This window comes from Macaca fascicularis, chromosome X, assembly GCF_037993035.2.
Source record: "Macaca fascicularis isolate 582-1 chromosome X, T2T-MFA8v1.1".
Classification (NCBI taxonomy): domain Eukaryota; kingdom Metazoa; phylum Chordata; class Mammalia; order Primates; family Cercopithecidae; genus Macaca; species Macaca fascicularis.
Window position 1 is genome coordinate 110,017,782 of NC_088395.1, and position 13,980 is coordinate 110,031,761.

Sequence of the window (13,980 nt, forward strand, 5' to 3'; positions counted from 1 at the left end):
ATTTGTCAACCTCAAATAATGAGATTTTTAAAATATGATTAAGTGTAGAGTTTATTTGAACCCAAAACTTTAGGATGGCCACACTGGAGCATAGATTTAAGGTGTCCTGAATATACACTTCAATTAACAGGAATGACAAGAAGATTTTTAAGGAAAAAAGAAGAGGCAGTTTGCAGAGGGCAAAGCAGTACAGGGCTCAGCTAGCATCTGCACACAGAGGTAGCATTTGGACCAGTGCTAGCCAGAGGGTAATCATCTATCCTAGCAGTCAGAACTGAAGTTTTGGCAAGCCTCACCACCTTGGGCTAAAGTGCTCTAAGGTCCTAGGTAAATTTGAAAGGCAGTCTAGGACACAAGGATTACAATTTCTAGACAAGTCCTAATGCTGCACTGGGCTTACAGCCAGTGGACCAGGGCAACATAAGCCCTAAGGAGATACCAGCCGGAGCAGCTAAGGGAGTATTTGCACCACCCCTCCCCTACCTCAGGTAGCTCAGCTTGCAGCAACGAAAGTGACTCCTTCTTTTCTGTTTGAGTAAAAGAGAATGAAAAGTAAAGAAGACTTTGTCTTCCACATTGGATACCAGCTCAGTCACAATAGGATGGGGCACTGGACAGAGTCATGAGGCACCTATTTCATGCCCTAGCTCCCAAATGACATTTCTAGACATATCCTTGGCCATAAAAGAAACTGCTGCCTTGAAGGGAAGGGCCCAGTCCTGGCAGAATCCATCACCTGCTGACTAAAGAGCCCTTGGGCCCTTAATAACCAACAGCGATACCCAGGTTGTATGCTGTGGGTCTCGAGTGAGACTCAGATGTGCTGGTCTCAAATGAGATTCAGCACATTCCAAGCTGTGGTGGCTACCATGAAAGACTCCTTCTGCTTCAGAAAAGCAGAGGGAAATGTAAACAGGACTTTGCTTTGCACCTTAGATACAAACTCGGCCACAATGGGATAGAGCACAAAGCAGGCTCTTGGGGTCCCCAAGTCCAGGCCTAGGCTCTTGGGACAGCATTTATGGACCTGCCCTGGGCCAGAGTGGAGTGTACTGCCCTGAAGGGTGAGTCATAGACCTGGCAGCATTCACCAGAAGCTAAATGAAGAGTCCTTGAACTTTAAGTGAACATTGGTGGTGGTCTAGCAGAATTTCCCATGGGCTGGTGGTGCTGGTGGCCACTGGAAGAGAGTCCTTTAGCTGCAGAAAGGGGAGAGAAGAGTGGTATGGACTTTGTCTTGTGGTTTGAAGGCAGGCTTACCCACAGTAGAGTAGAACACCAGGTAAATTCCTAAGGTTTTTTACTCTAATCCCCGGCTCCCAGACATCATCTCTGGACCTGCTTGGGGCCTGGGGGGAACTCGTCACCCTGAAGGGAAGGACACAAACTTGGCTGGACTCTCCACCTGTTGATTGTAGATCCCTAAGGCCTTGAGTAAACATAGGCTGTAGCCAGGTAGTGATCACAATAGGCCTTCAGTGAGACCCAGTGCTTCGGGTCTGACCCAGCACAGTCCCAGTGGTGGTGGTTACAGGGGAGCATGTATCACCCCACCCCCAGCTCTAGGTGGATCAGCACAAAGAGAAAGACTCTGTTTGTTTGGGGCAAAGTAAGGGAAAAGAACAAGAGCCTCGGCATAGTAATCCAGAGAATTCTTCCAGATCTTATCCAAGATCACCAAGGTAATACCTGTAAAAGTCTGCAAAAGCCACAAGATTATTGGGCTTGGGGCCCAAGTCCCTTCAAATACCTGGAAAGCCTTCCCAAGAAAGACAGGTACAAACAAGCCCAGACTGTGACGACTACAGCAAAAACCTATCTCTATGATTCCCAGACATCACCAAACAACCACAAGCACCAAGACCATCCAGGAAAAAATGACCTCGCCCAACTAAATACGGCACCAAGGACCAATCCTGGAGAAACAGAGATATGTGACCTCTCAGAAAGAGAATTCAAAATAGCTGTATTCAGGAAACTCAAAAAATTCAAGATAACACAGAGAAAGAATTCAGAATTCTATCACATACATTTAACAAAGACACTAAAATAATTTAAAAGAATAAAGCAGACATTATAGAGTTTAAAATGCAATTAACATATTGAAGAATGCATCAGAGTATTTAATGGCAGAATTGATCAAGCAGAAGAAAGAATTAGTGAGCTTCAGTACAGGCTATTTGAAAATACACAGAGAAACAAAAGAAAAAAGAATTTAAAAGAATGAAGAATGCCTTCAAGATCTAGAAAATAGAAATTTGCCCTCAAAATGGCAAATCTAAGAGTTATTGGCCCTAAAGAGGAGGTAGAGAAAGAGATAGGGGTAGAAAGTTTATTCAAAGGGATAATAACAGAGAACATCCCAAACCTAGAGAAAGATATTAACATTCAAGTACAAGAAGGCTGTAGAACACCAATCAGATTTAACCTAAAGATGACGACTTCAAGGCATTTGATAATCAAACTCCCAAATGTCAAGGATAAAGAAAGGATTTTAAAAGTAGCAAGAGAAAAGAAACAAATAACATCCAGTGGAGCTTCTATACATCTGGCACCAGACTTTTCAGTGGAAACCTTACAGGCCAGGAGAGATGCATAACATACTTAAAGTGCTGAAGGAAAAACCTTTTTACTCTAGGATAGTATATTCAGCAAAAATATCCTTCAAGCATGAAGGAGAAATAAAGACTTTCCCAGACAATCCAAAGCTGAGGGATGTCACCAACACCAGACCTGTTCTACAAGAAATGCTAAAGGGAGTTCTTCAATCTGAAAGAAAGGGATGTTAACAAGCAATAAAAAATAATCTGGGTTGGGTGCAGTGGCTCGCACCTGTAATCCCAGCACTTTGGAAGGCCAAGGCAGGAGAATTGTTTGAGCCCAGGAACTCGAGAACAGCTTGTGCAACATAGCAAGACCCCATCTCTACAAAAAATTTTAAAATTAGGCAGGTATATGGGCACATGCCTATAGTTTTAGTTAGTTGGGAGGCTGAACCAGGAGGATCACTTGAGCCCAGAAGGGCATGGCTGCAGTGAGCCATGATCAAACCACACTCCAGCCTGGGCGACAGAGGAAGACCTTGTCTTGAAAAAAAATAATAAAGGAAAAGAAAAGCAGTAATCTGAAGGTACAAAACTCACTGGTAATAGTAAGCACAGAAAAGACATGGAATATTGTAACACTGTAATTGTGGTGTATAACCTACTCTTCTCTTAAGTACAAAGACTAAATGATGAGCCAGTCAAAAATAATAATTAAAACAACTTTAAAAGGCATAGACAATACAATAAGACATAAAGATAGAGAACAAAAAGATAAAAAGCAGGGAGGTGAAGGAAGTTAAAGTGTAGAGTTTTTATTATTTTCCTTTTAGTTTCTTTGTTTCTTTGTTTATGCAATTGGTGTTAAGTTTCCATTAGTTTAAAATAATGGGTTATAAGATAGTATTGGCAAGTTTCATAGTAATCTCGAATCAAAAAAACTTACAATGGATACACAAAAAATAAAAAGCAAGAAATTAAACCATACCACCAGAGAAAATTACCTTCATTAAAACAAAGACAGGAAGGAAGGAAATAAGGAATAGAAGATGACAAAACAAGCAGAAAACAAATAACAAAATGGCAGGAGTAAATCGTTACTTATCAATAATAGCATTGAATGTAAATGACTGAATGAATAAAAAATCAAGACCCAATGACCTGTTGCCTAGAAGAAACACACGTCACCTATAAAGATACAGATAGACTGAAAATAAAGAGATGTAAAAAGATATTTCATGCCAATGGAAACCAATAAACAGGAAGAGTAGTTATATCAGAAAAAATAGATTAAGACAAAAACAATAAGAGACAAAGAATGCCATTATATAATGATAAGGCAAACTCCCAAAGGCCCTCTATAATGATAAAGGAGTCAATTCAGCAAAAAGATATAACAAGTGTAAATATATATGCACCCAACACAGGAATACCCAGATATATAAAGCAAATATTATTAGAGCTAAAGAGAGATATATACTTCAATACAATAATAGTTGGAGACTACAAACCCCACTTTCAGCATTGGACAGATCATCCAGACAGAAAATCAACAAAGAAACATCAGACTTAATCTGCAATATAGAACAAATGAATCTAACAGATATTTACAGAAAATTTCATGCAACAACTGTAGACTATGCTTTCCTTTTCTCATTGCATGGATCATTCTCCAGGATAGGCCATGCCATATGTTAGGTCACAAAATAAGCCATAAAATATTCAAAAAATTTGAAATAACATCAAGCATCTTCTCTGAACACAATAGAATAAAACTAGAAATAAATAACAATGCGAATTTTAGAAACCATACAAACATGGAAATTAAACAATAGGCTCCTGATGACCAGAAGAAATTAATAAGGAAATTGAAAAATGTCTTGAAATAAATGAATATGGAAACACAACATACCATAACCTATGGGATTCAGTAAAAGCAGAAGGAAATTTATATCTCTAAGTTCCCACATCAAAAAAGAAGAAAAACTTCAAATAAACAACCTAATGATGCATCTTAAAGAATTAGAAAAGCAAGAGCAAAGCAAACCCAAAATTAGTAGAAGAAATAATAAACATCAGAGCAGAAATAAATGAAATTGAAATGAAGAATCTACAAATGATCCATCAAAAAGTTGGTTTTTTTTTTTGAAAAGATAAAACTGACATACCTTTAGCCCAAATAAGAAAAAAAGAAAGAAAATTCAAATGAATAAAATCAAAGATGAAAAAGGAAACATTATAACTGATACCACAGAAATTCAAGGGATCATTAGTGGCTACTGTGAGCAATTATATGACAATAAATTGGAAAATCCAGAGGAAATGGATAAATTCCCAGGAACATAAAACTTACCAAGAATGTACAAGGAAGAAATCCAAAACCTGAACAGACCAATAACAAACAATGAGATTGAAGCCATAATAAAAATTTTCCCAGTAAACAAAAGCCCAGGACTTCATAGTTTCACTGCTGAATTCCTACCAAACATTTAAAGAAGAACTAACATCAATTCTACTTAAACTATTTCAAAAAACAGAGGAGGGGGCAGTACTCACAAATTCATTTCACAAGGCCAGCATTACCCTGATACCAAAACCAGACAAACAGAGATTTAAAAAAAAAAAAAAAAAGGTAGGGTCCAATATCTGTGATGAATATTGATGCAAAAATCCTCAACAAAACACCAGCAAAATGAATTCGACAACAGATTAAAAAATGATTCATCATGATCAAGTGAGATTTATCTCAGAGATGCAAGCATGGTGCAACATATGTGAATTAATCAATGTGATGCATCATATCAACAGTATGAAGGATAAAAACCATATGATCATTTCAGTTGGTGCTGAAAAAGCATTTGATGTAATCAACATCCCTTCTTGATAAAAACCTTCAAAAAACTGAGTATAGAAGAAACATACCTCCATATAATTAAAGCCATATACAACAGACCCAGACCCACAGCCAGTATCATACTGAATAGGAAAAACTGGAAAGCCTTCCCTCTAAGATCTGGAATAAGGAAAGGATGCCCATTTTCACCACTGTTATTCAGCATAGTACTGTAAGTTTTAGCTAGAGCAATCAGAAAAGATAAAGAAATTAGCGGCATCCAAATTGGGAAGGAAGAAGTCAAATTATCCTTGCTTGCAGATATGATCTTATGTTTGGAAAAACCTAAAGACACAACAAAAAACTATAAAAACTGATAAATAAATAAACTTGTAGGATACAAAATAAACACACAAAAATCAGAAACATTTCTGTATGCCAACAGTGAACAATCTGAAAAAGAAATAAAAGAGTAATCTAATTTACAGCACCCACAAATAAAATTAAATACATAGGAATAAACTTAACCAAAGAAATGAAAGATCTCTAAAATGAAAACTGTAAAACACTGGTGAAAGAAATTAAAGAGGACACCAAAAAATGGAAAGACATTCCATGTACATGTATTGGAGGAATCAATCTTGTTAAAATGTCTACAATACTCAAATCAATCTACAGATTCCATGTAACCCCTATCAAAATACCAATGACATTCTTCACAGAAATGGAAAGAATAATCCTAAAATTTAGATGGAACCACAAAAGACCCAGAATAGTCAAAGCTATCCTGAGCAAAAATAAATAAATAAATAAAACTGGAGGAATCACATTACCTGACTTCAAATTATACTACAGAGCTATAGTAACCAAAATAGCATGGTACTGGCATAAAAGCAAACACATAGACCAATGGAACAGAATAGAGATCCCAGAAACAAATCCATACACATATAGTGAACTCATTTTTGACAAAGTTGAAGAGAATATACATTGGGGAAAAAACAGTCTCTTCAATAAATGGTGCTGGGAAAATTGGATATCCATATGTAGAAGAATGAAACTAGACCCCTACCTCTTGCCATATATAAAAATCAAATCAAAATGAATTGAAGACTTAATTCTAAGACTTCAAGCTATGAAACTACTACAAGAACACACTGGGGAAATTCTTCAGGATATTGTCCTGGACAAATGTTTCCTGAATAATACCCCATAATCACAAGCAAGCAAAGCAAAAATGGACAAACGGGATCACATCAAGATGAAAAATCTTCTGCACAGCAAAGGAAACAATCAACAAAGTGAAGAGACAGCCCACAGAATAGGAGAAAATATTTTGCAAACTACCCATGACATGATAAGGCATCAATAACCAGAATATATAAGTAGCTCAAACAACTCTATAGGAAAAAATCTAATAATGTGATTAAAAATAAGCAAAAGCTTAACAGACATTTCTCAAAAAAAGACAAAGAAATGGCAAACAGGCATATGAAAAAGTGCTCAACATCAGAGAAATGTAAATTAAAACTACAATATCATCTCATCCTGGTTAAAATGGCTTTTATTCAAAATATAGGCAATAACAAATGCTGATGAGGATGTGGAGAAAAGGGCACACTCGTACACCATTGGTGGGAATGTAAATTAATACAACCACTATGAGGAACAGTTTGGAGTTTCCTCAAAAAACTAAAAATTGAGCTACCATGCAATCTAGCAATCCCATTGTTGGGTATCTACCCAAAAGAAAGGAAATCCATGTATCAAAGAGATATCTGCACTCCCATGTTTGTTATGGCATTGTTCACAATAGCCAAGATTTGAAAGCAACCTAAGTGTCCATCAGTAGCTGAATGGATAAAGAAAATGTAGTACATATACACAATGGAGTACTATTCAGCCACAAAACAGAATGAGATCCTGTCATTTGCTACAACATGGATGGCACTGGATGTCATTTTGTTAAGTGAAATTAGCCAAGCATGGAAAGACAAACTTCACATGTCCTCACTTATTTGTGGGATATAAAAATCAAAACAATTGAATTCATGGAAACAGAGAGTAGAAGGATGCTTACTACAGGCTACGGATGGTAGTGGGGGAGGTGGGGAGTGGGGATGGTTAAAGAGCAAAAAAGTAGTTAGAATGTTATTCCTTTTCATATAAAGTATTTATTTTATGCACATATTTACCTACAAAATTTACAGAAAATAAAACAAAGCAGAATATATAGAATACCCTCTTCAGACTTCTTACAGCAAAGCTGTATCACTTATTTGTTTTATTGCTACAGTTCAAAGAATAACATTTTATCCATGTGGAAGCTAAGATGAACACATTTACGTGAAAGTCTTGTAACAAAGTTTTTTATCCTGTTATTGAATTTTCGGTTTTATATTAAATGAAATTTAAAAGATTGCTCATGAAATAATTTAAACCTTTTCAAAATCTTCTAATAAACAGGTAAAAGCACCTCCAGTGCTGTAAAGCATGTATATCAATCCCAATAGTTTAATTTTAAGGGCTATTATAGTACATGTGGTTATTATGCATACACGGCATGTCATTAACACTCTCTAAACAGTGAGAATTGTAGACTCTAGTTTGTGGCACCACTCCCATGTTATTCTGGTGATGGCGCAGGATGATCAATTATACCCGTGCAACACTAACGTCACAGCCTGTCTACCACAGTGTAAAATCCAGTTATCTAAAACAATAACTATCAAAGTCCCAGACAATACATAATTTATAAGTAGACTTGCATATTCACAAGCCTTTGGGGGTATTTAAAAATTATTTTAAAATATAAAGGATATTTAGCACTCAATGAAAACAATGAACTGAAAAATATAACCACAACAGTTGCTGGAGTTCAATATCTGGTTTAACAAAAAGTGTTTAGCAAAACACCTATAATTTCTTACAACATTATGGAGAGGAGTTTTCCTCAGTCTAAGCTGAATCCAATGTTTTTCCTGCAGTATGATTAAAAGTGTGAGAATGAAAGGCACACATAATAGCCAGTTTTAAAGAGCTGTGGAGATGGCAAGCAGATGTTCCTGAAATACTGGTACAGAACAAAGACCACGCAACATTTTCCTCTTTGTTTACCATTGGCATTGATTTGCTATTTACAGTAGTTTGCAAAAATACATTATAAAAACTGAATGAGGTTCTATTCTTAAGTTTAACTTCATAACATATATACAAACTTCATCTGCAAAAATCTTTGAAGGATCTGAAGTACTAAGGTGACACTAATACTGAAACAGGTAATAAAAGGTACCAAAGCACTGATAATGTCAATCATCATCATCAAGATAATCTGGGTAAATATTGCACACATCTTGTCAGTTGTTGCTATGACCTTTACATATCTAACCGCAAAAGGAATGCTTTATGGCTTTTTGCTGTATCACTTATTCAAATAAAGGTTGTTTTACATCCAATAACAATTAGTGAAGATTGGCGTTAAACATGAGGCCTAGGGTTCAAAATTAGTTTTCCTGTATCATCACAAGACATATTGTATTCTGCTAATATCATTTGACATTGAGCAGCTATAATTGATGGTACAACTCCTCTCTTGTGTATTCCAGCAAAGAACAAGCCTATTAGAGTGATACAGCTAATGGTGAAAAATGGATGATTCCGTAATGATGTGAAGAAGGACACCTTTTGTGTCTCAGGATCTATCAACCAGTTCCAGGCACCAGTAGCTGTACAGACAGATACCACTAGAAGAAGCATTCTCCAATGTCCAGTAGCAGGTTGTAAACAATGTATATACTCAGTAAGTCTTCTCTCAAAAGCCTTGAGCTCTTCTGCCTGCTCCAGCAAATTCATGTCAGGTGGCAGCTCAGGTCACTGCCATGGCCCTGTCCACCAGAAAGAATGTTATTCTTATCGACCTAGTATTTGGTAGTACAACAGCATGACTATAGTCAATAATAATTTGATTATACATTTTAAAATAACAAACAGAGTATAATTGGATTGTTTCTAACACAACAGATTTAAGGGATGCATACCACATTTGTCAGGATGTGATTATTATGTATTGCATGACTGTATCGTAGTATCTATATACTCCATATATATATATATATATACCTACTGTGTACCCAAACATTTTTTTTTTGAGATGGAGTCTCGCTCTGTTGCCCAGGCTGGAGTGCAGTGTCACGATCTCAGCTCACTGCAAGATGCACCTCTCCAGTTCATGCCATTCTTCTGCCTCAGCCTCCCAAGTAGCTGGGACTACAGGCACCCGCCACCACGCCTGGCTAATTTTTTGTATTTTTAGTAGAGACAGGGTTTCACCGTAGCCAGGATGGTCTCAATCTCCCGACCTCGTGATCTACCCTTCTCAGCCTCCCAAAGTGCTGGGATTACAGGTGTGAGCTACTGTGCCCGGTCCCAAACATTTTTTAAGTGGACAAAAGACATAAACAGATCCTTCTGAAAAAAAGACATACACATAGCCAATGAGTGATGCAGGGCAGGCAAGACCCAAAATTGGGGCTTAGCCTGGGAGGGTTCTTGGCTTAGCCCAGGAAATAATTAAAGGGTAAGCTGAGGTGGGCAGATCATGAGGTCAGGAGTTCGAGACCAGCCTGACCAATGTGGTGAAACCCTGTCTCTACTAAAAATACAAAAATTAGCCAGGCATGGTGGCATGCACCTGTAATCCCAGCTACTCAGGAGGCTGAGGCAGGAGAATCACTTGAACCCGGGAGGCAGAGGTTGCAGTGAGCCAAGATCTTGCCATTGCACTCCAGCCTGGTGACACAGTGAGACTCCATCTCGAAAAAAAAGCGTATGGAACCTCTGTATCTTGCTCCTGCTCTGGCTCTGTGAAGTGCCTGCTCTCCCTTTGCCTTCCACCATGATTGTAAATTTCCTGGGGCCTCCCCAGAAGCCAAACAGATGCCAGCATCATGCTTCCTGTATAGCCCACAGAACCATAAGCTAGTTAAACCTCTTTTCTTTATAAATTACCCAGTCCCAGGTATTTCTCTATAGCTGTGAGAACAGCCTGATATGGGACCTTTTCATTTGGGTTGTAATTGATCTTCAGGGGATCCTTCTTTTTAGTAAGACTAAGTCTCCTGGTTAGAGCTGATACTTTATTTCTTTTTTTTTTTTTTTTTTTTTTTTTTTTTTTTTTTTGAGACAGAGTCTCGCTCTGCCGCCCAGGCTGGAGTGCAGTGGCGTGATCTTGGCTCACTGCAAGCTCCGCCTCCCGGGTTCACGCCATTCTCCTGCCTCAGCCTCCCGAGTAGCTGGGACTACAGGCGCCCGCCACCTTGCCCAGCTAGTTTTTTTGTATTTTTTAGTAGAGACGGGGTTTCACCGTGTCAGCCAGGATGGTCTCGATCTCCTGACCTCGTGATCCGCCCGTCTCGGCCTCCCAAAGTGCTGGATTACAGGCTTGAGCCACCGCGCCCGGCCGATACTTTATTTCTATATTATTGAAGGGCCTTGTGAACCAAGCCTAAATTTCAAAGAGGGCATAGTGAGGTGTGTCCAACCTCCTGTTTCCCTTCATGGCCTGAATTTGCTTGTTTGTTTGTTTTAGACTTCTTTGGAATTTCCTTTGGCCAAGAGACTTAGAGCAAAAAAAACTGCCATTGTGGAAAGCTGTCCATTGGACCAAGGGTCCAACATTCCCGCTCACTGGGGCTAGAAAAAGAAGGTTAGCTCCAGTAGTGATGGGGAGCTATTTTTCTGTGTCACCAGGGGCAGTTAGTACATTCTCATTGCCAATGACCCTTTTGTTTACACTGGGCACGCTGATTCTGGCCTAGTGAATCAGTATGCCAGTGAGTCAGGGGCTCTTATCTAGGCATCCCAGATGCCAATCTCGTGATTCTTTCTTGGCATGGGTAATTCTGATGTGGCAGGGGACTTAAAGCAACTGTTAACAATTGCGCCTTTTGGCTAGTTTTTGTTTTTGCTTTCTCACCTATTTTGCCCTGTCCCTATTGTTATAAACTTTAAAGTCCTCGTGTAAGATCTGGATGTTAGGGTCTGGGTGCGGTAGCTCATGCCTGTAATCCTAGCATTTTGGGAGGCTGAAGTGGGTGGATCACTTGAGGCCAGGAATTTGAGACTAGCCTGGTCAACATGTTGAAACCCTGTCTCCACTAAAAATGCAAAACTTAGCCAGACATAGAGGCGGGTGCCTGTAGTCCCAGCTACTCGGGAGGCTGAGGCATGAGAGTAGCTTGAACCCGGGAGGCGGAGGTTGCAGTGAGTCAAGATGGCATCACTGCATTCCAGCCAAGACAACAGAGCAAGACTCTGTCTCAAAATAAATAAATAAATAAATAAATAAATAAATAAATAAATAAATAAATAAATAAAAAGGGTTAGCTCATTGGGATTTGAGGTCTCATCGTTGCTTTTTTATCTTCTTCCTAATGTCAGGTGCAGGATTAGTAATAAAATGTACACCCAGGAGAGCTTGCCCTTCTGGGGAGCCTGGGTATGCACTGGTATATTTCCCGAGTTCCTCTATCAAATGACCCAGAAACAGAACAGAATTTTCATCTTTTACCTGAGTTATATTTCTAACTCTGTCATAATTGACTGATTAACCACAGATACTTCCCTCCACTTTTTTCCCACAGCACAGCGAACAGATGATAATATTTCTAAGTCATGAAAGTTAAATCAAAGAACATGGTCAACATAACACACGCTTGTATAAACTTTCCTGGATTTTCTGAAAACTGGCCAAATTTTTCCTCATATAAATCCACATTAGACATAGAAAATGGCACATGTATCCCCATTTCCATTAGCTACCTCCTGCAATGGACACAGATTTTACTTTAGGGGCTAATATGGGGCTCCAGTCCTGGTGGTATTGATTGGGCTTATTTTGGGGGGAATAGGGGTATAGGCTTGGGCTAGTTGGGTGAGGGGGAGGAGTGTCTGATGACCTTGAGCTACAATCCTTCGTTAGAGTACTGGCAGGACCCCCTGAGAACTGGGGGACTGAGGAGACTCTGGGAAAGACATATGCCTTCTAGGGGAACCAGCAAGGAGGGGATCCTCGGGTGGAGCTTTCTGGTGCCTGGAAGTAACATGAGCCAGTAAAGGGTCATAAAAGCCTGTACATAAGGGACCTCTTCCTATTTTCCTTCTTTTTTACAAAATAAGTCCAGTTGTAAATTATCGTTACAATATATAGAACCATGTTTACGCCAAATTTGGTTTTCTAATTAGTACGGAACCCAAACCGTGTTGCAATAGAAAATGAGTTTCTTTTTCATTAAGTCAAATTTGAATTTGCTCCAATAGCCTAAAAGATATCCTAGTGGTGAGTCCTCTGAGATGCTCGTCATTGTCCCCATGGATACAGAAGTTTTAGAGGACACAGAAGTCTTCCTAAGTCTAGCAAGAGGGAAAGCAACTAAGTCATTATTTTTCACTTTTAGATTCTCACTTCCTGCAGAGAAGGTGTAAGTATAGGTAGCAAGGCATTACAAAAGTGGATTACAAGTTACAAATGGGCAGTAGCATGTTGAGCCTAAAATCCACAGACAGTGAGGGTTAAGCAGAGAGGAGGGCTAAACAATTGGTGAATGGGAAGGGAGGAGGGGAAGGGGGTAAACAGTGTTACCCAAGGGGAGACCTCAGAGGTATCGACTTGCTGGAGAACCTATCCAGCAGTGGAGACACCAAAATAAATGTTCAGGCAGCCACTTTTCTACCATTGTAGGTGGTTGTCTGTCAGGCCAGGAGCCTAGGAACTCCCTGTTCCTTCAGCTTAGAGGGTGTTTGAGCAAAGCAGTTATAAGTCAGCACACAAGAAGGAGCCTGCGACTGCCTGTTAGGAAAATAATAACTTCTAACTTCAGGGCAGAAAAAGGCAAGACCACTATTCCCCTAGGGAGAGGGATTATAACCTACAATCCTAGAGGGAATGTCAATGCTGAAAACCCCAGAGCATCTGGAAGGTAGCCGAAAATGCCAGTGCTGGAAACCCAGAGTGCCGGAGTTTCAGCCAATGAGGGTCCCATCACCAAATACCAGGGGCATCCAGGAGGTGGCCACCAGTGAACCCAAACCCAAGCTGGGGTCAGAGAACAATGTGACTCTGGTGTCCCAGAGTCAACACAATAGGGGGCCTCCCACAACCAAGTGTCCTGCTTTAAACAAATGCCCATATACAGTTAACAGAAAATCAAAGCAAACATAAGACTGCAAACAAAACACACATTTTAGAACTGAAAATAAAACAACTGGTAGAGCAATAAAATGAAGTCATAAGAGAAAGGACTGGGGGGGGTGACAAGGACGTGTTTCAGGGCACTCAAACAATGGGCGACTTTTAACTGAACACATAGCCAAAGGCTTTTATTCCCCAGCTTACCTAATATTGTGGGAGAGGGTGGAGGACACTCATTCATGCACAGTAGCCAAAATCATGATGACCAATGTTCTATGTGGGACCCGGGTAAAGGTCTTCCAGGTTTCCTCAACTTGGGTGGTGATATGATTTGGCTCTGTGTCACCACCCAAATCTTATGTTGAATTATAATCCTCAATGTTAGGGGAGGGTCCTGGTGGGAGGTGATTGGATGA

At 39.4% G+C, this 13,980-nt stretch overlaps 1 pseudogene; it reads right to left on the bottom strand.

Moving 5' to 3' along the window:
• Positions 1–8,740: 8,740 nt before the first annotated feature.
• Positions 8,741–13,879, bottom strand: LOC107128548 (nuclear envelope phosphatase-regulatory subunit 1 pseudogene; annotated as a pseudogene).
• Positions 13,880–13,980: the final 101 nt, after the last annotated feature.